Source organism: Paramormyrops kingsleyae, chromosome 3 (genome assembly GCF_048594095.1).
Source record: "Paramormyrops kingsleyae isolate MSU_618 chromosome 3, PKINGS_0.4, whole genome shotgun sequence".
Classification (NCBI taxonomy): Eukaryota; Metazoa; Chordata; class Actinopteri; order Osteoglossiformes; family Mormyridae; genus Paramormyrops; species Paramormyrops kingsleyae.
Window position 1 is genome coordinate 17,301,396 of NC_132799.1, and position 24,293 is coordinate 17,325,688.

The 24,293-nt window shown below is 45.0% G+C and overlaps 1 protein-coding gene across 20 annotated transcripts in view; it reads right to left on the reverse strand.

The window, feature by feature from the left end:
- The window catches only part of LOC111848816 (neurexin-1a), a 249,977-nt gene that overhangs the window by 201,456 nt on the left and 24,228 nt on the right, over positions 1-24,293 (reverse strand). The window lies entirely within an intron of this gene.

A 24,293-nucleotide genomic window follows, 5' to 3' on the forward strand; every position in this document is an offset into this window, starting at 1 on the left:
GTAACACAATACGCATTATTTTATTTTAAGACAGTAAGGCAACATTTTTTTCGGCTATTGTTCCATTTCTCTTCCTAATATCAATGACATACATACGAAGTGGTGCATGCAGGTGTTTTATACAGTAGAACAAATAAAAATAAAAACAGTGTGACACAAGAGTCTGGGGAGTCTACATCTTGAAGCTAGAATTCCAGACGAAAATGATATTTAAGTCTGGTAATTCAGAATTTTATTCTGAGCTGCTCACCAGTTTTGACTAATGAATTCCTCCAGTGTTTTACCTACAAACAAAACAACTTTCTCTCCTGCCACAGTCATGCAGTTGCTGCATGAAGGGAATAATCAATTCTCGAGCCGTTGCTGTCAACCACCGTGACACTATTGCCAAGGACAACGCCTAATAACGCTGCACTTAAGAAGCACCCTCTTAAGGGATTGTTCTGGAAACATGCGTAGAAAAATGAATCACTTTCGTGAGGTCTAGCTTTTGAATCTGCGCAAGATGCAAATCACTGTTACGGGAAACCCACCCCAAATTTCGATCCCAACCAGGGATGCATATTTCACGCAGAATTACTAGTCGCAATACACGATTAATATACGATTGACATATGATTAACCCTGACCTCACCACACAGTACAGATCAAAAAATGAGATATGACCGCAAAAAATGAGATATGACTTCTGGCCACTACTCCCGGTACTCTCAGCATCGTAGATCTTTGTACTTGCGTATACCCTTAAAATGATGTTGAATAACGACTTACGAACATTTCAAGTTACAAACGGCTGTTCAGAACGCATCTCATTCGTAAGTAGAGGAGCGTCTGTATCACTATCTGCTGCAAAAGAGTAACGTAAAACTTTTAAAAGTAACTTGAATAAAGCTTGAATTAATAAATAGCTTAGATAAATTAAATGGAAACTGAAATTAAATGAAGCTGAAGGAAAGGCTTGAGTGCAAGCAGCATACAATAACATTTAATAGGCTGAGTCTTGGGCAGTTACAGCGAATGGGGATAAATTTATTTTAAAACAATCCCAAAAATACTTCTCTGGCTAACAGGCCACTCCAATAATATTGGAAAAATTTTAAATGAAAATTTATCCAAAACAAAATACAACCAAATAGAACTTATTATCATCTATCAATTTAGTGTGCCTTTACTGGGAATGGTAAGTCAGTATTTCCCATTTTGGTTAACTCACCAAAAAGTCTAATGGTACACTGACATGGTGTTTCTCAAATCGGTCTTCAGGGACGACCAAATGGTTCACGTTTTTGCTGAGGGAGAAAAAATATAGATTGTCTGGAGGTCTCCACGATTCGTTTGAGAAACACTGCACTGAGAATTCACTATTTAAAATTTTTCTTAAGAATTTCAAGAACATTTTAACAACCACGAGAACCATGTACTAAAATTAACAGTACCAGTGTAAACAGGATTGCCTTACGCTTGCTGCCATGAGTTGTGCTTGCAGACAAAAATCCAAAATATTTCCATACAGAGAAAGACGAATGTCTTCTGGTGATCAGTTCTTCTTCACCTCATGCATTTAAATAAAAATTGTCACATACAGTACATACCACACTATGATTCATGCAAGCAGGAAAATGACTGATTGACTCGGAGAGTGCATGCAGAACACAAAAACAGCAGGGGTAAACTTCAGAAAAATAAATAACAACTAATTATATTATTTCGGAATAATATTTAAAATAGCTCTATAATTTAAGATTTTTTTCCCTGATTTTATACGTTACCAAATAGGGGCGTAACAATTAATCGACTTGGTCGACTAAAATCGACGACCAAATTCGTTGGAAACTAATTTAGTATAGTCATGTACTTCATGATGTCACTGTCTTTTTCACGCTGACTCTGAATGCTCTGACATGCAGGCATTACTGCTCAGCTTACTGGAGTGAAATGAACAGCAGTTGAATGTCATTGCAACTAAGCCAAAAAGGTTCTTAATTTTTTAAGCTGACCTTGTCTGGCATGGGAGCACATCACCTATGCTGAAGCATCTGAAGAGGAAGCACGTCGGCTCTCTGGATGAAGAAGATTCATCACAGTAAGTTAGTTAGATGTTAATGCTAAATGCCATGTTAGCCTACTTCATGTTACGAGCAGTAATGTTTTATGTTTTGAAATACATTCTCTCCTGATCAATGCATTGTGAAAGGCTTTGAGCATACAGGGTAGCAAATAAAAACTCATTGCAGTGCCCCCGTATCTGCATATTACAGCTGGAAAACAGAATATACAGCTAACTTCACCACGGTGAACCCAAACCCACTTTCTGGAATATTTGAGTATCAACCTGTATATCCCTAATACATCTTGAAGCTAGAATTCCAGAGTAGTATTATCATGGGTTCAGGTTTAAACCTTAACTATGACAGCACGCTAAAGATAGCTTTATATTTAGCTTTCCAGCTGTAATATTTTTCAACAAAAAGCAAGCAAAACCCCTTGTGTCGCTTATGCTCACTGGCAGTGAATGGACATTATTAATTAAAATGTATAAAATAATCCAAAAGTTATGTTCTGTGCATTGTCCCTGTAGTGCATAAAGCACACTTCACTGGATACGTCTGTGTCATTTAAGTTATACTTATTAGTCCATTAATTCTACCTTTTGTACTTTACACGGACACAATGCAGCTATTATTAGTAATAGAAAAGTACTGCGAGATCTAACAGAAGTATTGTCCATTGTTGGTGGTGGTTTTACGAAATGAGACTATCGAAGTTGCAACAGAGTGTAGACCACAGAATGCACAGAGAACAGAGTGCACATGCACAGAATCCTTGGATTTACACTGTCAGAAAAATCGGATATAGGATTTTTAATTTATCTTCGATATCAACAACAGAGATCATTACCATAATTACATTTCTGAATGAAGTATTCATTTTTGTCTTCATTGTTAGCACACACTAAAACAACCTCAAAGTAAATTTAAAATTTAAAAGCTAAATTCATTGAGTAATTGTGTGATAATAGTCCATTATTCGTTTTAATAATCAATAAGTACTAAATGTTAGCTTAACATCTAATATATCCCAGACATTGACAAACAATTTTTACAAAATACCGTCAACACCGCCACACGGAGGTGGTGGAATGTTTCAGCTCATTGGGGCATGGTAAATATAAAGCAAATGAGTTGTAGTCATTGCTACAAGACTTTTTCATATGGGAATATCCACAAAAGTGCACACTTCTCGGTTAAACACCTCCAGTACTAAGCCCTTCCCAGCTAAACTCCCACCCCAAATCTCACTCCAACAAATTCCCCAAACCAGACACTGCCAAGGACTGGAAAAGCATACTTCTGCGATATTAAAAGGGGATTTATGGGGACCTTCCACCATCTCCTCTCTGCCGGAACCGGTAAGTCTGTCTTTCTGGCGTGGAGGGCTAGCGATGCGTGTCTTCTGCCTGATAACCCAGCGTGCCAGGCACATTTCATACGGTGGTGATTCTCAGCATCTTCTCATCTTCCTCAGAAGGCCGAGGAGGAGCAGACAAGCGAGCAAGCAAGGGGAAGTCTGGCGTCACTGTCCCCCAGTTAGTGAATGACAGAATCCATTCAGCCAAAAGTTGGGGGTGGTCTCTAGAGACCAAGATCTTGAGAAGGAGACACAGCCAACCAATAAGAATAAGGAGGAAAAGAGTAGTGGGATGTAAACACCGCCTGGCTGCCATCGGCTGGCTTCCTCAGAGCCTTCCGGCACTTACTGTACTTACAGTCCAGGTCCCCAGCCCTGGGAGCGCGCCCCCCCCCCAAATCAAAATTCTAAAGGAAAATTCCAGCAAATCAATGGGAGCCGTGAATCCTGCCTTCCATTCTCTTGGGGTAATAAAAAGGGGGGGATCATTCGCAGACCAGATATTGACAGGAAGTACAAAAGGCCCACGACCCTCGAACCAGGCGGTGTGTACGGGTACGAGCAGCCCAGTCCCACACACTCCATAGAGTACAGTGTTAACCGGTGACCTATCATCCAGGAATCACTTCAATTAAGTAAATAAGAAATGAGTTTATGCCCCCCCCAAACTGACTCTCCCTCCACCAGTGAGCGCCACCCAGCCATGGTGACAGTGACAAATGGATTTAATAGCCAGAGAGCAGCCTGTCAGCATCCTGCCACCCACCATCTTAGAGGTCTCTACATGTTTTATTTCATTTTGTTGTTGTTTTTTGTTCCTCTGGGTTTAGGCAGGAAAATAAATGATAAATAAAATAATATATCACAGTTCAAAAAAATATGTTTCCCAATGTAATATCTTGGGCTCTAAACAAGCCGGCCATCAGTCATTAATCTTGGGCTTGTTCTGCAGCACTGGGCAGGGTCCCATTGATAAGCGACCGTGCACGTGCCTGGGGGCCCTCCGTGCACGTGCTTGGGGGCCCTCCGTGCACGTGCCTGGGGGCCCTCCGTGCACGTGCCTGGGGGCCCTCCGTGCCCTTGCCAGTTACCCCCAGTTCTGCTTTTGTCCCACATCACAGCCTAACTGCACCGAACCCCCTGACTGACACTCTACAGCAGAAAATTCCTGCCATTAGTCAGGCTCTCAGAAGCTTCCGGCGGAGAAACGTCGACTACCAGGCACTTATGCCCGTCTCTGAGGAAGCGATTTGCCCATTGGGGAAGGGGGCCGAAGGCATGAGTGACAGATTCACAGCGGACAGTGAGGGAGAGTTGCCCGGACTACTGTGAGCCGCTGCCTGAAGGCCTGGCTAATGGCTTGTTTACTTTGTCTTGAGACCAAAAAAATGCTGGTTCTGAGTGGCCGGTAATTGTTTTATTGATGCCGTTGTCGCGCGGGAAACTGGGCTGTTCTACCGCCAAGACTTATTTTCACTGTGGTGGGGGCGAAGCCTGACCTGCTCTCAGCAAACGCTTCCTGTCTGTAATGTCATCGCAAAGCAGGGGGAGGCTATGTGCTGCTTCATGCCCCATCCGAGCGACTCTCACGCCCTCCGCGCTCCGCGGCCGACAGCTCCCAAATCTCCTTCCGCCGTTGTGTCCCTCTCCTCACAGATGATGGCTTATTCACACCGGCCATTTAGCTTTCACCATTAACGACGTACCAGGGGCCTGCCGCTCATATTAGCTGCTCGCGGGGCACCTCTGCCCTGCAGTGCGACAGCCGGACAGACGTGAGTCTGCATGCATCACCGCGGAGAAACACAGCGCCACCTTTCTGTGATGGGGTGAACGCAATTACAAGAAGCTTCTCGTCTCATTACAGCTTCAGCTTGAGAAGAAAGGCCCTGAAAATATCCGTTACGTATAAAACATGCTCCAAATTAGGGATGTAACAATACCATTTTTTCCATAGTACAAGTGCCCGTGCTCTCTTACTGGTTCTCACCGATACTGATGCCAATTAGGGCTGGGTGATGTCTACAAAAATGCAGTATTCTGATTTAAAAATATTGGGATATACAATAATATTGAAGCACCAAGCAGGGCAGTAAAACAAAAAAAAGAAAGATGAAAGCATGAAACAACGGATAATCCGCTAAACTTGCCAACTGGGCTGAGGGGCTGATTAGCAGGTGCTGATTCTCATTTTTTTTAGTTGCTTTTCAGTCACTTTCAGTTGCAAGTCTTGCTGCACAGGTTGTTGTAGAGTGCTACTCTGTTGTGCAATCACTCATTGTGATTTCATTGTACTCTTTAGTTTTTAGATGTTTAGTTAGATTACTAGTTTTTAGTACTACCACTTTGAAGTTCTTCCACACCACAGGCATTCTGTCCCACTCATTTTGCTTGATGATGATATTGCTGTTACTTCATTACTTGGTATCGGTTATAGCCATTGGTGCATTGTCACAAGGATGAGTACATGAGTACGGTATCAGTGCATCCCTGTTTAAAACACACAGAACTTCACTATGCAAACATGCTAGTCATACAAAGGACTAGGCTCTCTGCACATCAGAGGTGATGTCTTTGGGCCCTGAAACCTAATTAGATGACACCTAATCTAGCCTTCAGCTTGTCGAACACCCACAATCCCATGCTCTGCATTTTAGCACTGCAGGTGAAGGGTTGTATCTCAGCCAAGGTCGCCATGGTGACACCAATCCTCCCATCCCATGGGCTCTCTCAGGCAGCCCTAAGCCTCTTAAAGGAAACGAGCGGAAATGCAAAAACCAGTGATGAAAGCCTGATCTACTGGACTCATTCCAACCATCTCCTGTTGGCCACTTACTAACAAGATGGGCTGTGTGCTCAGATGTTAAAGTGGTAAAACTGTGGTAAAACCACCACACTAAAACTTAAGTTCTTAATACTCCCCCCCTCCCAGAGTATTTGAGAATAAAACATCATTTAAAAAAAGCTATCAGAGCTGTCTGAAAAAGAAAAAAACCTTAAAATGATTGAATATTTTGACTGAAATTCAACTGAAATAACTTTCCAATCTTATTGCAATTATGCTGCTCCAGCATCATATGTGTGCCTCTTGCTGGGTGTGTAGCACTTAGGAAAACCTCATTCTCTGGACCGTGTCGACATGCCCCCTCCACGTCACCCTGCAGTCGGCCGGGGTGGGGGGGGGGGGGGGTCAGGGGGAGTTAATTGGGACTCAGCGGAAAACAAGAGTTATGACAAGCAACAGCTGTAGCCAATATGTACAGATGTTGCGCTCCCCCTACAAAACACAGGGGCCCTGGAGACCCCTCAGGCATTTTTCGGCCTCCCCAGGAAATGTGTCTCCTATTCCATGTCGCCAAGCTCATCCCTGCATGATACTAGGGGGCATATACAGCCTGGTTATCATGATTCTGGGATGGCCTGTATACCAAAAACACATCAAAGGAAGCAAGCCTTTGAGCATACCAACAAAATGCACATACTGCACTTAAAAGGGAGGCCGACGGGCACACCCACAGATGGCCAGCGTCATGGCCTCTTCCTGGGGGGTTCCTAATGACGGGATTCAGTGGAAAAAAACTACAAGGCATCCGTCTACCTCTCTGGCGTCCCTCCCAGAGTCTTACAGCATTGCTGAGATGGAATCCTGATCTGCACCACCCTAACCGGAACAGGGAAGAGTTGCCGGGGCTCATCTGCCGGCGTCGGGCAGCCCACCCATCTGAGCCTCACTTTCAAAGGGACAAGCGCTCAGACTGAGAAGAAAGACAAGGTAAAACGAGAGGAAAGTGAGGTTGGGTGTTAACTCTTCAAAAGGCAGCTCCAAGTCTGGGCCGACACAAAACAAGCCTCAGTGCCATGGCCTGGAAACAGCCACCCGCCGGCTGGAATTTATTGTGCGTTTTTCAAATTGCGTTGTGACATTTCATCACAAGCAGATTTTTTTCGCCGCCTGCATCGATTTTCCTGCAAATAGTACTAGTAATTGAATATGTTGTTCGAATGACCAATCAGAGGGCCATTAACACTACGGGCAGACACTTCAACCATGGTACCCACCACCCCTCCCCAAGAAAAAAACAAAACAGGGGCAAAAATTCTGACCCGAACCCACAATACATTCATTGTTTTGAAGTCAAACATCTACCCATCGATGAGGATTTCTTTTCGTTAAATGAAGCTAGAACCCCTCCTCCCATCATGTACAGCCACAAATTACAAAATCGCCCCGTGAACACGAGTACATGGGAACGCGAGCGCCTTCTGCACAAGTCAGCAGGTTGTGGGATTTTAACCCTAAGATTGATGTCTCACCCGATCTGCCCCAGTGAAATATTGCAGTTGTAAAAATTCAGGTAAAATTCATTCCTCTGCAGCCAATCAAAATGAAAAATGTTCAAAAAAATAAGTATAACCTTTTCAAGATGCAGGAGAAGGTTTGACTCAGCGTTTTGACATATGTCACGGCAACACCGCGACTGCAGACAAGGAAATAGCGCCCTGTCACTGCCTTTCCCAAAGCCTCGTCCTCTCCCTCTCCATCCTTCCTTCACATTCAGCACAGGTTTGGGAAAAACAAATACAGTAAACCTGACATGTGCTGTGTGTTGTCTCCTCCAAATTCCAGAGTTATACACAATCAAAGCATTTTTTATGGTAAACTCGTGCAATGTGATGAGAATGTAACCAAAAAGCACAAGTAACACCGATCATAACTAGGGAGAAATCATCAGAGCCACTGATAAACTCAGAGCCCTTCAGCGTTTTTAAAGCAGCATATTCAGGCCTCAGCAGTGTCTCGTCACATGATAACGATGGCCCAGGACAGCATCACACGATATCAGTCCGTGGGCCCAAGGGGCGGCCCCCTCACAACGATGATAAACGCAAGCCCAGCGCCGTCCATCACTATAGGAACGGCAACTCCACCTGGGAGGTGAGGGGGCGGGGCACCACACCTCACTGAAAAAACGGCAAATTCCGGCAGCCTGTTCGTCAGGACGCCGGTGTAAGGGTTGGGAACAGAACCCTCCGGGAGACGGGTTAAATGGCAACGGGCTGTCCTGACCACTTAATTCCCACCACAAAGAGTGACGTTGCTGTGCCCTTGATGGGACACAGCTGATCCAGCTGCTCTCCTAACAATCCCCAATCTAAGCACTTATGGAAACACACGGCACCAACACTCAGGGGAAAACTCGACAAATTAACTAGCACAGCTTTAGCTCTAGCAATGCAGCACATATTAGGCGTCAAGGGCACGACCTCCGTAACCATGGCTGCTTTTGTCTTCCCAGAGGAGTGCTTCCATGGAGAAAAGTAGAACCTCAAAGAAAGACTGGTCTCGCCATCATCACCATGACAACACGATACGAAGAAGAGGCAGACGATCAGCTAGACAGAAGGAAACATTGCCGCTAAATAATCCATTTTTGCAGGCACGCCCAACACAGTCCATGTCTCCTGCACAAAGACAAAGAGTGGCTCTCAGTTGGGGGTCCCGCACACACGATCACGTTGGTGTAGGCGCTTCACATCCTGAAGAGGCTGCCTGGCAGAATGGAGATTCAGGTGAGCTCATTAGAACCTACCCACCCCCCAGCGCTTGTACAGCTTCCCTGGAGAAGAATAATGATGATGATGGCAGCTGAGGAAGCTTTAGCCACTAATCTGCATTTTATCTGAATCCCTCCTCTACCTAAATGGCCATGCATTGATTGGTGTTCAGCCTTTACCAAGGTGAGACCCCAATACAACAACCACATTACCTCCGGGAAAACTCCCTGCCCACTCCGCTATGCGCCGGGGGGGGGTCTGCATTACCCGCCCTTAGAGAAAAAGGAGAGTGTTTAATACACCACCTGGACAATTAGTTAAGTAGCTCTCTGTCCAGAAATTCAGAGAGAAGATCCACTCTATCGACTCTCACCCACCCCTCTGCGTTAGCCGAATTTATAGAACACGCACCTTTCTGCCGTTTTCATTAGTGGCCCATTTTCATAAATGATCTATAAAATCTTCAGATCTCCCCCGTATCTTACGCTGGAAATGAGTGCAAATTATTCCAATCGATATCGCCGCATCTTCCCCACCTGTGACTTATGGCCCTTCAAACTCCAGCTGGACTGATATTCATCTCCACACCGCCGGCACAGCTAACGGACACTTTGTTGGCGATTAAACGCGTGAGATGGGCTGCGTTTATCTCCCGGAAAAGCCAGAGGTTAATGGGAATACCGCTTTGTTATGACGGGGGCAAAAGCGCAATTATCCCCACACAATTGTGCGTGAAGCCAACATGCATAACGTTAAATATGTGATACAGGATGATACACGGAAAGGACCAGCGCCGCTTAATAACCTGAACTTTGAAATCGTACTCACTTCGTCATTAACCGTAACCGGAACTGCACGCTGTGACAATTTAAGCGATTAATATTTCCTGAGCCGGTACATTACATTCCGTTCTTAAAAGACAATGCAAAGACAACCTCTCATAACCCTACACTGGCCTCTCAGGGGAGGGCGCAAAACACAGCCCCCAAACAATTACCAGCAACCTCTGGAGGTGCAGGCCCCCCGGTAAACATGATTTCACTTTGATACGTCCCTCTTGAGACTAATTGGCGGGTGACCTCAGTGTTACCCAGAGGGAATCAGCTATAATATGGGATATTCCAATCGGGGGGGGGGGGGTTGGGGCAGGGAGGTGTCCCTGTAGTGCAGCTACCTCAGTGGACAGGTGGATTGTGGAGCGGTGACTTCCTTCCTTGGAGCCTACAGCTTGTTAATCATCCCCACGCCTACCCCCCCCCCCCCATATGGTACAGTGAAGCAGGGAGGATACCCCCACCATGGATATGCACTTCTCCCTGATGACTCACACTTTAAAAAATGAATCACTGCCTGCTTTAGACAGCCCTTCTTATGCCCACTGGCAAAGTGTCTCCACAAAGGCAGCCATCTTAAGGCAGGATCTTGCATTTAAGTCCCCATGTCACTCACAGCTCGTACCGTACCGACCCCCCCCGCCAGTGAGAGACCCCCAAAAGTCCCCACCTGTCACCCACAGGCACTGTAGCTTTGCCTGTGAGTCAGTAGTCCATGTTACAATTGGTGCACAGCACAGGAGGGCGAGGCTCAAAGGTGGGTGAGTTTCTGACACCCCCCCTCCCCATGGGGAGTCCCCCCCCCCCTCCACCGGCCTCCATTGTAAACCGACCAAAAGCATCGATCACAGGTGCGTCCCCCACAGCGCCGCCCAGGGGGTTGGGTCCCCTGCCTCCTATCGATCCGTTCCTTTCTGATCTTAACACTCCTTCTTCCTCCTTTCTCACTCACTCTCTCCTTCACAGGCTTGTTATGCATTTCAATGAAAAGCATCGGAAATGGAAAAAAAAAAGGTTTTCACTGACCACCCACCATTTTTAACGACCAGCTAGTGCTGGGCGATATGGCCAAAAAATAAAATCTCAGATTTTTTTTCACAATAAGTCAGATTTTCGATTTTCCCCTCCCCTACTCAAAATCAAACTAGAGATGACAAATAAATGGTTTAAAACAAGTTTTAACTTTATTTATTTACTTTAAAGTGCAGTCTGACAAGCCAAAAAAGATGCTAGTAAGTGACATGGCAGACCACGCCATTGAAAACACTTCTAGAAACTTGTAAAAACTTTTAGCATGTTAATGAATCCCGGCTTTTCCACAGTATGTATGGGCACCATGTCTTTTGCAATATACATCGCGACGGCGTTTGTTATCGCCTTCCACCGTACCCCATTCTTATCATATGGCACACAGTTCGAAAACGTATCAGGGACGGTTGCTTGCTTAACTTTGGATGTTGTGCTGGTGCTGCGGCTATTACGCTGGGAGCTGCACTTCTCCCACTCCACTGTGTGCCTCTGCTTTAGGTGCTGGAATAAATTTGTCGTGCTGCTTTCCTTTGGTTGCAACAGTTTTTAAACAGACTTTGCAACGGGGACTTGTTTGGTCTGTGTCCGACGGCGCAAAACAGAACCATTGCCATGTTGTTTGTGAATCCGCTACAGTGTTTGGGTGAGCCACGCTAATGTACCCGTGAGGAGCAGTGCGTCGCATTAGTTCTGCTTTTGGCGCTCGCGTGTAAAATAAGTAATAAAATCGATTTTCATAAAAACCAGGGCTGTGGAGTCGGAGTCGAGGAGTCGGAGTCGAGGAGTCGGAGTCGGAGACAATTTTGGGTACCTGAAGTCGGAGTCGGAGTCGGCAAAAAGTTAACTACTAAATTTAAATGGGAATTAAAAAAGTAAGTTGAAATGTCCCAATTCACAAACAGTCATAATGAACTACTTCTCTGCTGTAAGAATAAAGCCCAATGTATGCAGTGCATAATGTTACCACAAAACGAACATGTCAAGTAACCATGAAGCATGCTTTTCATTGACTGTATGCGTCACTATATGGGATGTAATGCAGAGGTTAAGGTGCGGCACCGCTTTCCATTGTGTCGTGTTCCACTGTTACAGGGAACTGTGAACCTAGCCTAAAGCCCCCCATACATTTACAGATGCACTGCCGATTTTTCGGCCGTTCAACGAGTCATCACGCGTCAAACGCCTGAAAAATCATCTGGTGTGTTCTCAGCTCCGTCGGCTCCCCTTCGCTATGCGCTACCCTTGAAACCTTGTTTTCATTGTGTTTGTCTTTAATCTGGCATTATAGTAGAGTGTTGGCTTCCTAGCCAGTAGTTCTGTGGTGAAATGACATGTATGTTGCCTTCCTTTCCTTCAATGGATGTAGAAAATACATTAGCATAGTATATACATACAGAGGAGTCGGAGTCGGGGAGTCGGAGTCGGAAGATTTAGAAACTGAGGAGTCGGAGTCGGAGTCGGAGCATTTATCTACCGACTCCACAGCCCTGATAAAAACGCATCGTCCTGAACTGTAAATTCGAATTAATCGATAAAATCGATTTATCGCCCACCTCTACGACCAGCCCTCGTTTGGAATTGCTACTAAACCTGCATTTGCTGATAGAACCTAGAACAGGGCGCCCCCAGCATGACAGGAAACACGGGTCCAGACTCAAAGTGCTTCCATGAACAAATGGGACCATTTGGCACGGAGCAGACCATCCATCTTCCTACCACTTATCCGGAACTCAGGCGTGGGAGCCCCTCCCAGGACGCAGGGGACACGCGGCGGGGGAACATCATGGCGGGATGCTGGTCCACCACAGGCACACACTCACACATGCTAATAGCGATTTAAAGATCCCAATTCATCTAGCGGCATGTTTCTGGACTGAGCACAATACAGGGATTCAAACCAAAATCCTGGGGGTGTGAGATGATGGTAAAGCCCACTGAGCCACCATACCCCCCCCCCCCAATAACAAGCACGAACAAACAAGCTTCTTACAATTCCTTCTTTTGCATGTCCAAGTCCTTTGTTTCCAAATGTGTAATGTGTTCCCCACAGATGGGGATTTTCATGGGTCCGCGGCCTCGTTTGAGGACAGGTACCATGACCCACAAGCAGAACTGAAACTCGGGGCCAAAACTGTCACTGTCGGTGACTGCCTGCACAGGGCCAAACTGGGAGCCTAAAAGCTCTCTCATGGGAATTTTGCATTTTCTCTTACTGCTTCTTGGAGTGTCAATCATTCCTGGGCTTGTGGCACCAGGAAGAGAAGAGGCCTTACGTGGCACCATGGAACTGGACAGAGACGGATCTGATTCTCTGAGAGCCGGAAAGGCCTTTGCATAACAGTCCTCCTGACTGGAAGGTGTGGCTGCGGCCCAAACATTCTCATTCCCCCACCCCCCCCCCACCACCCCGATATATACCGTCAAACTCCGGAGAGTAAAAATATGCTGCACCTGAAATAATACCCAGATTGACAGAGAGAGAGAGAGAGAGAGAGAGAAGGGAAGTCGATAGATAGCGGGAGGGGGAGCGAGCAGATTGAAGAGGAGCAGGAAGCGAGTGGGATTTGTGGCAATGCCACTCTGAGCCATGGTGTTCAGGAATACATATTAAAAGACGAACTCAGCTTCACCACTCAGATTAAATGTCCTCTTTCCTGCTCTGCCTCCACGCTCAAGTCCTGTTTAAAGCTGAATTCCCTCCCCCCAAAAAAGCTGCAAGCTCTGGTCCAGACTGGGAGATATGGAATGAGTCCTCCTCGGAGCAAGGACGCCACGCACCTGCCGCTCACGCTTGGAATGCTGGGAAATTTTTATCCGCTTGTTTACCTGGATAAGCAGAGACTGCATTTAAGTCTTACACCCCCCCCCCATCACTTTTACATTTTGATGTTCCTTTCTGATGAAATTCAGAAGAAAAAGTTCTACATTGTATCATTTCCAGATAAACATCAAAGAACTAATTTGGTATCCAAATTATATCTGTGACTTCATTTGAAATATGTCTGGAGAGTGGGGGGGGGGTGGATTACCTGTGAACTTGATAGTGAGAAGGAATTACAAATGCATTCCTATAAATTCCAATCACTTTAAATGTAACTATATATTTTCAGGCGTTTCTGAACTTGGTATAGAGCTAAAGTGATGGGATTACACAGCCGTCACGGCACCCCCCCAAAGGGCATTTGTTACAGGTCTCGGTGCACGGATCACAGCCTCCTGTTGGCTCCTCACACTTGCGCACTCGGAGCGTTAAGAGGAAGTTTACACTTTTTTTTGGTGTATCCTTTTACTGTCAGCGAGTGTGAGGCAGTAAACGTGACTGAGGTTTAGGGACGCGTTTGCTACAAAGACATTTAATGTCCCCCCCATAAGAACACGTTTCTCGTGGGAGACGTTCATAAGCGCGCCAACTGAAGTCTATTTGCCAGTAAAGGACTGTCAAAGAGTGCTCCGTGGACGCTGCTTAGACAGCAGTGCCGTCTCTGTATGGATACATCATCGCCGTGGCGACACAGCCCGTGGCATTAATGACGCCTTCCTGCAGGAATTCAAGCTCGGCTAAGTTCCGCACTGCCCCGCGTCAAGCAGGCAGCAGGATCTAACAAAAGCAGAAGTGTGAGGTTCTCCTCCCCACCAGCTGGAGAGGGTTTATAACACCCCCCCCCCCCCCCCCCCATCTGAATATACAGCCGTCTCAGATCCAGGAGCGCCACCAAACAAAGCGGTGGCCACCACCTGTGCCCCAAAATGCTCGCTACAGCCGGACTCATCTCACCAAGCGTGACTGCAGACAGCTCTGCTCTTAGAGCAATGGATAAATAGCACCTTAGAGGCAGGAGTACTACAAGCTTAGAAAGGAAAGGCATGGGCCGGGGGGCAGGGGGCTCCGCATAGAGGATTCACAATGGCCGCTAATGGGGAATGGGCAGCGTGCGATGGATGGCAGGGCAGGATTTGTCATGATCTTGTCTCCGGTGGAACACACCACAAGATCCCTACGCACATCTTCCCTGCCCGCCGACCATCACCCACACCCTGTAAATGCCACTCTTCCAACATGGAGACTTAGCTCTTCCAATAGAAAAGGGGTAGATCTGCTGATCAGCCTTGCTAGGATATGTTCATGATCCAGATCATTCTCCACAGAAGAGAAAAAAGCCCTTAAAAGCGCATGTCGACATTGTTTGCTGAAAGGTCCATTAAAACCAACAGGACATAAAAGATATAATGGGGTAAACTCTCTCATTACAATCCAAACCTCATTACAAGACCATGACTGTAGTATGACGTTTACGAGTCCCACAATCACTGGTGCACATTTCAATCTCACAAGTTACAATCATTAAACGACTATAACCCAGTGTTTCCCAACCCAGTCCTCAGGGACCCCAGACAGTCCACATTTTTTCTCCTTCCCAGCTTCCAACCAATCAAGAACTCAGAATACCTGGCATGGGTATGTTGGGAGCCGGGAGAAAACAAAAATATGGACTGTCTGGGATCCCTGAGGACTGGGTTGGGAAACACTACTATAACCAGTGCAGAAGTGAACACTCCCATAACACAGCAGAACGTACAGGCAGTCCCCGGGGTGAGAACATCACACGTACGAACAACAATGGTTCAGAATAACAAATTCACACACTTTTTGACGCTTATAAAAACATTGCCTATTACGTACTGTATTATTGTTCTGCCTTACCCGCAAATTCAACTTGAGACAGACTCATTCGTAACCTGGGGACCGCCCATACCTACTTGCTATTAAACATTGCCTTCCAAAAAATTCTACTGTCCTGGGGGAAGTTCCTGTGTCCCTGGGACACTCTGAAGACCATTTATACTGACCTGTCACTTCATGTTTTCACATATTTTTCTTCCATTGGGTTCTTCAGGGACTTAACATATAGACCTACATACAGAGACAGCCTTAGCCACACCCCCCCCCCCTACAAAAACACCCCCTCCTGGACTCAACTGAAGACTGAACACCATTTCAGAATCTTTTTTTTTTGCCGTCTAAAGAATTCCATAAAAAATGAAAGCCCAGGGGACGTGTGAAAGAAGGTCTTAAGATCCCCCTGAGCTAGAGAAGGAACCTTCTGGAAGAATAAGGGGATTTTACTGCATACTTAAGCAAAACCAAGCCACCGCTGACAACTGTAATCCAAACAAGCCGAACGATATCTCCGAGGCAAACCCTGCATGCACAGCAAGCCCACAACGAAAACCGGGAACTTTAATCATTTTAGCCACTTGGACTCGATTGGACAGGCAGGCTGAAAGGTTACACACACACACACACACACACACACACACACACACACTAATCTTCTTTATAAGATGTAAAAGATTACAGCATGTGGTTTAAGATGTCAGGGTTACATGTGTGGACAAGCTGAAATAAGCCTCCTGAACACCAATGATACAAACATAGCTTATGACTTGGGATGTTCATAGAATTAACAGAACATTCCGCGATGTTGAGGCGTGGTTTTCTGGATTGTTCTACTGCAGGATACACGTCTCTGTATATGTTCGTGGCTGGCCAGGCTGAGAGAAACGACCTTCTGTGACATCTCCAAGAGCAATCCCATCCAGTTACACCGCGGGGCATTAAAGATGCATAAACGCTTTCCAGGGACCACAATAGCAGTGGGTGGGGGGTTGCTGAACTGGCTTGTATTGTAAAACTGGGGGCTGTGTCTGGGGGTGGGGCAAAGCCCATTGATTAATTTTACCTAGACCTTAGTACCAGTACAAGACAAGGTTCTGCTTTGCCCTCCCTGCTGAAACCACCCCAGCACTGTGCTGAGCCCAAAGTGGCTTTGCTTGCATTCCTCTCCATTTTGCCAAACCTGTCTCATCTCCTGTCCACGAATAAAATCTCAATTCCATCCCCCATCCATGTGGAGGGCACTCTGCAGAACAATCTCTCACTGCCTTCAAGACGTCCTGGCTTGCGTGGGGTGGGGTGGGATGGAACTGGGGGGTAGGCGGTGATATCCCATCAAACTGCTCAAAAACTGAGAAAATTAAAATGGTGTTGCTATTAAAATACCGCCGCTGCTTCAAAAACACAGACTCCATGATAAAACACAATTACCTAATAGAGATTTGGGTCCTCAGGTAGATTTTAAATCAAACGCTAGCTTGTTCAGCGTAATGTCATTTCAGGCACGCCGCCCAATCTGAACGCTCTTCCACGGCAAGTCGGGGGCTCGCTGCCCGTCGCGATCCAGGGAATGAAATAAATAAAGCAGACGTGCCGGTTAAGAGGGACTCAGCGCACGCCCCGAATCAGGACGCTTAATTCAATCGGAGATAATCGCATTGGATTGTTCTTTTTCTAATTTGCAGCCACTGTAATTCCATTAAGATCGACCAGCTCGGCTTGGACAGGCAGAGGAAAGATGAAAATCATCTGGACGTCTGCCTCGAGCTCCAGCCTTCCTACAGTCTTTCAGTGGTTTATATAAAATGACCCCGAGGGGATTAAACATCCCCGTTTATGTTTGCCACAATTTGGAGTGGCTGTGCCTAACCAGAGAGAGGCGGGGGGGGGGCATTTCTACATCACTCCACCTCCTATACTGCCCTCAACATCATGTGGGCCATTTACCTGTGGAACTAAGCTGCACAACGGTGTCCCGTGACTTGACAACTGAAATAAGAACACCACTTCACATGGTGCAGACAAATGGCCTAAAAACCAAAGGCCAATTTTACTTATCCAGAATTTCATTAAAAGTAAATAAATAAAATAAAAGTTAGCCTGGACAATTCAAGTCTGACAGCAATGTCTTCAGCAAATCAGCCCCATTTTTACAGTACAAGCCCAATCTGCAATTATGCTGGAAAAACATACTACTATCCCGTAAAAAAAAGACAGACTCTTGTCATGGGAATAATTTCCTCATTGCATTATGAGGCTGTACAGCAATTGCAGCTAATTAAAGTTATTTATAAAACATAAAAAAACCATTCAGGAAATGTTTTGGCTGAATGTGCTCATCCAATGATTACGTCTGGGCGAGAAATGGAAATGTAACCACGGTATTTGCATATTGTTTGCATATGAACCTAAACTAAAAATTAATTCTCATTAGCGCCGGGTTGTAGGATCCTCACAGCAATGTGCGTCACAGCTAAAAGCGTGGAATTGTGGGATTGTTTTTGTTACTTCAGAAAGGCACAGGTATGAAAGACCTTCTCATGGAATGGGCAACTTCTGTGTGATGAGGCTGATGCACGCCCCCACCCCCTCCAAAGAACCAGGTCGGTGTTAAGGTGGTAATCATTCACTTAGCACCGTTCTGCCATCCTTCAAAGTGCCATCACGTCATCTCTAGCTCCAGTTCTTCATGAAGGGCAGTCATCTCCTAGGCTCAAAATTTTTGTATGCTTTTTCCCTTAATGTACTCTAAAATGACAAACTGCAAGCTGAATAAATGATAATTATATATTAAATACAAAAAATAATGACACAGTATCTATATTTTTGGATGTTCATGGGCTTAAAGGCAATAAAAACACTAGACATTAATACATAATGTTTGGCTATATTCATTTCACCTTCTCAGCCAGCATCACTTGAACATGTTAATGGCTATTTCGCGGATGGTCATTTTGTCAACTTATAAATAATTTTCATTAATATTAGCTCACTGTGGTCAACTACTAACAGCAAACCTCGAATTTAACACGTCACACCACAGACGATCTTTCAACCCTGAGTCACCTGCTTATTCTCCAAACATTAAAATGAACTGAGATTAAAGTTATGTCTTTAGTTTTCTTCATATATTTACCGCAACAAATTAAAGCTAAACATAAAGAGCCAATTCGGATCTGGCAAATAGGAACCAGTGGCATGCACTGTACGACAGGCACTGCTCACTTGCATTTAATGGCAGGTTGTTGCCTTAAAAGGTTTAATAATTAAACAAAAAGCTGATTTTAATCATTTGCAAAACCATTTGCACCTAAGCAGAAATGGATTGTAGGTGGGTGAGGGAAGAAGGCTTGATTTTATTTCCGATTAAAATGTTATCCATCCATCCCTCTAACCCTGGTCAAGGTAACGAGGACATAGAATTTTTTCCCCTAATTACATAGCTGTGTAACTGCCAAAACTAATATGTTTTTTTAATTTCCCATTTTATTATTAATATACGATGATCCATGAAGATGAGCATGATGGCCTCTCCTGCAGTTTGCCACAACAAGTCTGTAAAGACTCATTTCTCCATGGCTTCCTGCATCTCCAGTAATAATTTACCACACTCATTTGCCTGCTGAACACACACACAAACAAACACATTTCAGAGGCAAACGAAACAGTGCCATCGCGCTTATTAATAAGGAGAGACGTCTCTAGTGCTGTCAGACACTGGAGGGGTCCAGGAATATGACTAGACAGCTAACCATTAAAGCTCAGGATTAAAATCCAGCTCTTCAGTCTAACGACACCCAGCCTTTAAAATAAACACACACACACCTACAGAAACTCCAAGCCACAGGTACCCTCAAATCCACAAGACAAATATTTGCTGTCCATTAAGTTTAGTAAATGCAAAACTAAAAAGTTGCTGAACCAATTAACCTCAAATAAGAAATGTTCGCTAAAAACAGCTCCATTCAGCCCCACCGACTCCTAATTAAAAGTGGAAACATCTTTCAAATTGTTGACACTCGTCTGCTTGTTTTCCTAAGATCCGTCCAGATCCGGTCTGTTTACATGTTTAATTGAATTCCGTAGCGTAAAATTATGCGGAACAGCGCCCAGGAAGCGGACGAGTGCGATAAGCAGGAGCCGGCATTCACGAGAGTGACGAGTCGGCCTGCCTCGGCCTGCCTCGGCCTGCCTCGGCTGCTGGGCTCATTTCCTGCCAGGGACCTGGCCACTTTACAGCGAGCAGGTCCGGCTGGCCATCGACGGCAGTCAAATTAAGGAGAGGTCAAATAGAAAAGAAAAACAAGGACTTGACAGAACGAGAAACTTGCCTTTGAAGTTTACAATGGGCTGTGAGCCGGGAAACGACCACCGGATGGCAGGGAGGGGGAGAGAAGAGGAGAGGTCGAATGGAGCGAGAGCACTCCAGGCTGCGAATGTAGGTCAGAGAGATAAATATTCCCCTAGCTGTTCATTTCGTGTATGGCTCTAAACAAATTACGACAGCCAGCGAGCTCCTTCAAACACCCGAGAGAGATGAAACTCAAAATCACCCCCCCGCCCCCCCCACCCGATTATTTACACGAGACGAACAGCAGTGCTCCCATAGACAGGGAAACCAGGACGGGACAAGGAGACTGACCTTTGCGGACGTCAGCCAATAGCAGGCAGCCACGGGGTTACGGGGTTACGGGGTTACGTGGACAGCTTGGGGGGCCGCGACCGCTGGCCAGCACACTGGCCCATTATGACCCAGAATCCTTAGCACCAGCTTGTGTGTGCATGTGCGTGGGTTATGTCTATATTACGTTGTGGTGGCCAAATGTCCCCACAATGTGATAGAAAACAGTTATCTTGATGTTGTGGGACCATTTTTTCAGTCCCCACAACAGAAAACTCAATTTTCTAAAAATCCGTGACTGCAAACAAAAAACTAAAAATGTCTTGTATTTTGTTTAGTTACTTAGGGTTAAGGTTAGGGCTGGGTTGTCATGGTTCAGATTAGAGTTTTCCCCTTAGAAACGAATGGAGAGTCCCCATAAAGATATAATTACAAACCTGTGTGTGTGTGTGTGTGTGTGTGCGTGCGTATGTGTGTGTGTGTGTGCGAGCGGGTGTGTGTGTGTCACTGCATCACGTGGATCTCCTCTGGGCATTCCAGCTTCCTCTCACTATACAGCATCATGTGCCTCAGTACCGGCTGATTAATTTGTTGGATACTATGTGGGTGTGTGTTTTCTATGAAGGACTTGCATCACCTCCGGACTGCACCAAGCTCCACGCACCGTGCCTATAACCTCACCACAACCCTGCGCTCGATACGCAATTATGGAAAGACAAACGAATTGCCTCTAGAATCGTACACCCCCCCCCCCCCACGCATACTTTCACAATAATCTCTTCACTGTGACTTCTTTGATTGTTTATTCAAAACACTCGATCTCCAAGACTAAACTCATATCGAGGGAATACAGATGAGGTGATTTACTACATCTGTACTGATGTGCTTTGAGAATGAATTTATCTTTATTTCTATATTTATGATGCCCAGGTTCTGCTTAGGCTGGACCAGTCCCCCTAAGGCTGTGTGTATGTCCTTTAATCACAATGAAGATCATTTATCTTTAAATAATTCACATTTAAGTACACAAACTGTTTATTATCTCTCACTAAAGCGGCATCGTCAGGCTCATAAACAACGATTTACTACCAGCTCTGACCTGTCCTCAAACGAGTATTTCCAATCGTCAATCTTGACCATCTCCACACGAAACAAAAAATAAAAACCAGTAAATTATAAGGTACAGGGAGGAAAACACCCTGATCAAGAGTTGGTCCATTCTGCCGACCTCGGTGAGCTCTCGGCTAACGACTAAAGAGACAGCATTCTCATTTGTGATAGGAGCAGAGGCAGCTGTTCAAGAATCAGTGTGGTGACGTGACAGCACACATCCACTGACACACTGGAGACACTGACACACTGGAGACACTGACACACTGGAGACACTTCCGGAAACATCTCCAAAGATAGAAATGAATCAGAGGACATGGTAAGCCCCACGTTCTCCACTGTGTGATGAGGACAATGTATGTGTGTGTGTGTGTGTGTGTGTGTCTGTGTGTGTGAAGGGGGGGGGGGGGGGTCAGAATGCGCGCGTGCGCACACAGACACACATAGACCTGTACTCCTGTATTTGTGCAAACTGCCCATTCATTTCCATGAGAGACACCCTAAGGTTGTCATGGAAATGAATGGGCGGTTGGTAAGCCCTAACCTTCACCATAAGCAACCAAACAAACAAATTTTGGCATTTTTAGTTTTTTGACTGTAGTGACAGATTTTTTTATGAAGTTTCCCCTTGTGGGGACTGAAAAGGTGGTCCTCACAATGTCAAAATAACAGGTTTTTAATCACCTATGGATACATTTGGTCCACACAATGTAATATAAACATAACCCACCAACCCCCCCCACCACACACACACACACGGGCTGTCATTATGACAAACGACCAGTGGATACAGTTCTTTGGCACATGCAGGCTGATGGGGCAGAAAATGCTAGAAAAATGTCACCCTATGAAGCAGATCTCAGCCACTCTGGTGCGCGGTTCGTCACCGTGTCTAGAATGTCATTCATCTGACTTAAAAAATCATCACGTTGACAAATCTAGGCGAGACGCTACCCTCGTTCAGTCAGGTTCACATAGTGTTTCTATAAATGTCAACACAAATGAGGTCTTTTATACATAAAATGTCATAAATTATATATTTCACCTCTGATGTAAAAATCTGAAGTTCAATGTCTTTGCTGAAGAAAATACTTAAACCTCAAAGGCGTTCAGCTCTCGTACAGGGTTAGATGAGCTAACTGAGAGTTTCGGGGGTCCTCATACGAGTCTGGTCTTCATGAGACAAGTTGGTACAAATGAATCACGTTAACACCCATCAACAGAGATTTGCTGATCTGACGAAAAAGGAGGTGACATATGACAAAGCCATATCTGAAGACACAAATCACTTCTAGAACAAGGTGTACAGTTACTCCAGCAGGCCATTGTGAGCCTCACCCCAGGGTAAAGTATACATATAGTGGAAAACCCTGGGGCTGGCTGATGTTGTGGGTTCATGAATCTACCATTAGGAAAAGACCAGTAGCATTAATGGGAGGACAGCACCGAGGACTCTGCTCAGCTCTAGAAAGACACACTCAAGCTTGCCAAAGGCAGAATGATGCAAGAATATTCAAATACGAGGCGACGTTTCATAACATATGAGAAATGATACCACTGGTTACGGGTTAACCCTAAACAGCCCATTCCAGGAAAAGAACAGCATCCTGACTGATGAAGCAACTGTGATACAGGTATCTTTGTTTGGGATGTCCGGTGCCTCGAAAGCCGGGAAATCTACAGAACGGCTAAATCCGATTATAACACGCTTTCTCCAACAGATACGCTGACTGTTGAATCTATTTGTTTATCATGAAAAGGGTAAATGGGGAAAGGGAAGGAAAATATATATTATACCTTTAAATATGATATGTTATTGATCATAAAAACATGGTCATGAAAATTTTGGTATAGATTGCAATCAATATTAGGCCAAAATAATGCAGAAATTTAGGTATTTCAAGGTATCATGAACACAGAGAAACAGACCTACATCTGTGGAAAAAGCACTTCAGAATGCAAATAAGTATAGCCAAGCTATGACACATTTAAACATACAAGCATGCTGATAATGCAGTCTGAGTATTATGCATGCATTTCATGAGTAGCAACTTCAGGAGGAGGAGGCAATGTTTAACAATCCCTCAGATTAAACCAACCTACGTGCCTAATTAAATAGCAAATAAAGCAAATAAAAAGGAAAAAAATCAACACATCTTATTATGCTCAGGACCTCTGATATTAAAACAAGCATTCAATGCAAATCACTTAAACTCATTCGGTTCCCTTGTTCTGTTGAAAACTAAAATTCTTGGAAATCCTGAGTTAAGAAAAGTCCATTATGATAGACAACAACTAAATGCTCACCAGAAGCAACAACCAACAAACCGCACCCCAAAACCCTAAGACTAAGGCACAGTCTACTTGCAAAGCTGTTTCACTTCAATTGCAGTCAGTTACGCTTGCTACGCCTTAACGGGACCTTCCATCCGCAGCAGGGAACTCAAAAATGAAAATTAAAATCTGAGCATATGACCTAAAAGCAGACAGAGGTAACGTCCTGAAGGTCTCTGCAGGAGACACAGTGGAGGGCAGATAAACACTGCGGAAAACAAAAGGAAGATCACCTACCTTTGACTTAGATGATGGATCTCCCATTTCTGCCCACATCCACATTTTAAAAATACAATCGGACAAATCTGGCTGAGCTATTTCCGTACAGTGACTACTAATCTCCAGTATTACCCAAGTATCATCAAAACCAACATGTATACCATATGTATATCATTTTTTTTCTTTATATAAATATAAATATGTCTAATGAATCAAAAGCTGTGTGAGACAAGGTGGTTTATCTATTTACAGCCGTGTTCCGGGTGCCTTACCTCGTCCGGCCTTGAGCAGAACAAATCATTGGAAATCATATAGCATTTAGCAATTTGTGTGCAGAAAAAAGGAATATATTGAAACGCATAGCGAATGTGCTGCGAGTCATTCTTACCTGATAACTAGATGTAAAAATGATTTTAAACAGACAGCCACCCTGGACCAAATATCAATACAACTCGGCTGTTTTGAGCGAAGAGCCACTCGCAGCCTTTGCAGGATTTAATGATGCAGG